We start from the raw sequence: 4,922 nt of genomic DNA on the forward strand, positions 1-4,922 counted from the left end.
ACAGAACTCAGTGAATTAAACACAATATTTTTTTCGAAGAGCGGTCAACAAAAGCCTGCAGTGTGTGCGTATGTGAGTACCATGGGGGAGGCCACTTACACTTATGTTTATTCCAGCGGGATGACCATTTTGTTTCAGTGAACTGCAGAATATTATCAAGTGGTCATTCAGTGGCACGGTATACGCTTTGAAACAAGCAGCACATACCATAAAACATACTGTACACGCCCTCCCCTACCGCGCAGAAAACACGCATCCACATGCACATGCGCACAACATACATAAGCACAACGCACAGACAACTCCATGTTGGTGGTCACTGTTTGTTTCAAACATTGCAGAGACAAGGGTTATTTTATTATTGCCAATATGCACTAAGCTAGCAGGTGCGTGAACCTCAGGTTGAATGAGGCGTCTGTGCTTTATTTAAGCACAGTTCAGCTCACAAAAGGTGACAGATTTACAATGAAAATTCCTTCATTTTAAAGTAACAACAGTTGTTGAAGCTGTTGTTCCTTTAGGCAGCTGTTGAAGATGGTACAGCCGCCATTTCCGCGCAACGGGTCAGATGGTAGACACATACGATCACCCATCGGTTGTCGTTAGATGATCGGGGAAACTGGCGCAGAAGATCGATACCCACTTGTTCAAATGGCAGGCGAGGCGGCGGCAGAGGTTGGAGAAGCCCTGGCGGAGCGGTCGTAGGGCGCTTGTAGCGTTGACATTGTTCGCAACTGGCGACGTAGTGCTTGACTGTGCCCCGCATTCTGGGCCATTAAAAACGCTCCTGTGTCCGGTTCAGAGTTCTGATGAATCCTAGATGGCCAGAGGTCACATCGTCGTGCATGGCTCTCAATATGTGCGTTCGCAGACTCTGCGGCACCACCACCAGAAGGAAGCGTGCGCCTTTAGCCGAATAATTGGTCTTGTAGAGCAGGCCGTCACGGACACACAATCGACCGGTGGCTCTAGGACGCGATGCGGCTACGAACAGAGGTTCCAAACTAATATAATTTTCCTGCTCTCCTTTGAAAGTCACCGAGTCTGGGAACGTAGAAGAAATGCGAGCGAAATAGTCATCAAAACTGTTTTCGTCACACTCCGTCGTCGTCAGAGGAAGGCGGGAGAGACAGTCGGCATTTGCGTGGGGACGCCCGGACTTGTAGGAAATAACGAAGTTGTACTCTTGCATTCGAAGAGCCCAACGTGCCAGTCGTCCGCTCGGTTCACGGAGATTCACCAACCAGCACAACACGTGGTGGTCAGTAATGATAGTGAACGGGCATCAGTAGATATGTGGCCGAAATTTGTCTAGCATTCTTGCTCGGTCACAGTGTAATTGCGTTCCGCCTTAGTCAAAGAGCGACTAGCATAAGTCACAACGTGTTCAGCTCCTTGATGACGTTGCACAAGTACGGCACCGATGCCGATGCCACTGGCATCAGCGTGCACTTCCGTAGGTGCGCATGCATCAAAGTGACGCAACACAGGCCCTGACGTTGGTAGAAATTTTAGCTGGCGGAACGTGTCGTCGCAAGCCGATGTCCAGTTGATAGAGTGCGCTTTCTGGAGAAGACATGTTAGGGGGTACACCACGTCGGCTAATCTCGGAACGAAGCGACAAAAATACGAGCACAGGCCCAAGCAACTCCTCAACCCCCGCACTGACTTCGGTGCTTCGAAGGAGCTGACTGCCTCAATCTTCCGTGGATCTGGCTTCACACCGTTTTTGTCGACCAGACGACCAAGTACTAACGTCTCGGTTTCTCCGAAACGACATTTCTTGGAATTTAGGAGCAAGCTGGCTTGTTTAACACAATCCAGAACAAGACTGAGACGGGTGTTATGCTCACTCAATGTGCTGCCAGAAGTCACTAGATCATCGAGGTAACACAAACAAATTCCCCATTTAAGTCCTCGGAGCATAGCATCCATGAATCGTTCGAATGTTGCTGGCGCGTTACAAAGGCCGAACGGCTTAACGTTAAATTCATCAAGACCATCTGGCGTCACGAAAGCCGTTTTCTCCTTATCGTCTGGGTGCGTGGGTATCTGTCAATACCCTGATCGCAAATCCAGTGATGAAAAGCAGGCAGCGGAATGTAGACAATCGATGACATCATCAATTCTAGGAAGCGGATACACATCCTTTTTGGTGACCGCATTCAGTTTCCTGTAATAAACGCAAAGCCGCCACGATTCATCCTTCTTTAATAAGATTACTGGTGCTGCCCACGGACTAGAAGACTCTTGAACAACACTTTCCCGCAGCATGTCCTTCACCTGCTAAGTGATAATTCTCCTCTCTGTTGAAGAAGCGCGGTAAGGCTTTTGCCGAATGGGGTGCGCAGATCCGTTGTGGCGGGCATAAGAACGCGGGAGTGAAGCCTGCTTGTCACCTTGTGTGAAATCGAGCACAGAAAGATGTGCCCACAAAACTTGTGCGAGAGCGTGGCGCTCATGTGAGGGAAGTGCCTTGTTGATCATTCGTGGGATCTGCTCTTCAGAAATGCTTCGGTGGGGATCGCTAGTATGAGACTGCTCCTCCTCGCTTAGAACTGTGATGAAGCTGTAAGTAATCTCGTCAAATTCAGCGAGCTTCATATCACGCGAGAGAATGGCAGGGGCGCAAGAACAATTGAAAGACCACAAATTTGAGGCACCATTCACTACTCTCACGACAGAGCGTGGTACAAGTACATCTTTGTTTGCGCAGCTCGACGTAAGTGGCTGGAGTTGCGCGTAAAACGATGAAAGGTCGGCAGCAGCCAAATTAACAGGGATACGTGACAGCGACCAAGGCGGTAGCAGCAAATCCTTCGAAACTACACAATAGTTTTTCACTGGCAAGGTTGTGTCGGAAAGGATGGCGAGGAGCGCGCTATTAAAAGTAATTTCGCCTGTGCCGCAGCTAACGAATGCACCACAATCCTGAAGAAAGTCACTTCCGAGAATCACATCTTGAGTGCATCGCGGTAGTACGAGAAATTCTGTTTTAAGATCTTCTCCTCAAAATGAAACACTTGCAAAACAAATACCAAGGGGAACTTGGCACTTTCCACTGACACCACGAACCGTCACACCATCATTTCACGAGAACATAACTTTGCGACCCAGCCTCTCTTTGAAAGTCACACTCATGATGGAAACGGTAGCACCAGTATCCACTAATGCTGTTGAAGGTGTACTATCAATTACCACACGCACTTTGTTCTTCACCTTCATAATAGGCAGAGGAGTATTTCGCCGAGACGCAGACTGTCCGGCGACCTTACCTCCATCGGCCGCGCCGGAGCGAGGCGTCGGCTTCGGCGTGGCACTTGCTGCAGCAGCTCCAACGTCTTGGTCGAAGTACCCCGCACCTTAGCCACAAAACTGTTACGGTTAATATTAAACCGACTTTAGTCAAGGGACGAGTGTATCGTATCTGGCGCAGCGCTGGCTTCGCATCTATGGCACGTGTGACGTGACAGATATCGGTATCGCCCATGACACATTGTGGTGAGGGAACACACCCTCTCCCACTTAGTGTATATATACACGGCTGTTGAATTAACGGGGACGCTTTCCGCTCCCCTTGCTTGGAGCCTCTGGTCATGTCTTGCCTGCGGCACCGCTCGATACAACGAGATTGATGGTGAAGTCAAGATGGCGTCCTGAGGCTGCACCAGTTCACGTCTTCTTCCTCTTCTCCTCGCCCGGCTCGTGCCGTAGCAATATGATCAATAAAAATGAGGCCCCTCAGTTAATTCCTTTTCTTTTCGTTCATTACATAACGAATATATCGTATCTGGCAACACTGATGCCTTCAGGTAGCACTTGCGGGTTTATTGACCAGTTGCCTTAACCCAAAATTGATCTCGTACTCGTGACACCTGCGGAACCACATGCGCCGCCAAGGTTTGTGAGTGGTGGCGCTAGCTAACACTCCCAGGCTTAGTTCTCGTAGTAACACATAAATACCCCAGAATGGAGATGCGAATGGGGCGCCGTGGTAGCTCAGTTGGCAGAGCATCGCACGCGTAATGCGAAGGATGTTGGATCGTTACCCACCTGCGGCAAGTTGTTTTTTCATCCACTTTTAATTCCAATAATTCATAATTTTTCTTTTTCAATATGTAAGTACACGCAATTTCCCCGGTGCTGTCCTTGGCGTCATTGTTTGTTGCTTCTTATGACAAATTCAGCTTTGTGTTGTTTATACTTGCTGAAATTCCATCCTGAGAATCTGTAAATAAATAGGAAATTCCAGCTGCTTTGATTGCTGTATAGCAAATATATATTTAATTTGGAGGCCCTCTGCAGCCTTCCGGTAAATTTATGTTTATTGATTATCCAACTCTACCGGGACACTGAAAAGCTGTGTAACAGGTCCGTCGATTAATTACGCCATATTAACTCATCTTGTAGTGCTGCGGAATGCTTAAGGTATCTTTAAATTCATTCGACAGCTTTAGCAAAATCTTTGGCAACTTCGCAGCAAATTTTTGCGACTTGTTTGTCTCGTCTTCATGTCACGCTGTGAATGAAATTGACCGCAGTGATGCAAGAGTATAAAAAACCCCACCCATAGCATCTCTTGTAGGGGTTTAGTTATCACTGGTATCGCTCGTGTACCAGTGTGCACATTGGTTATTGAGACGAATATTCTAGAAAGCATCAAAGTAGAAATTTGCTTCTCCAATGGTCAATTATATTTTGACCGCGTCATAAAATCTGGCCGCAATGTGATTTTCGTAAAAGAAATTCGTGTGGTGGAAAGTTATAAAAGCAATTGCATAGTGCTCTTCTCTCTCGCTACGCATATGTAGGCCGCTTGTAACAATGGACGTCCAACGGCGGCTGTCATTTCAAATCTGTGAAAAGCGATTTCTTTTTCATGTAGCCGTTGCTGGGAGTGCAGAGCCCTCATTGTCTACCTA

Source organism: Dermacentor albipictus, chromosome 7, assembly GCF_038994185.2.
Source record: "Dermacentor albipictus isolate Rhodes 1998 colony chromosome 7, USDA_Dalb.pri_finalv2, whole genome shotgun sequence".
Taxonomy (NCBI): Eukaryota; Metazoa; Arthropoda; class Arachnida; order Ixodida; family Ixodidae; genus Dermacentor; species Dermacentor albipictus.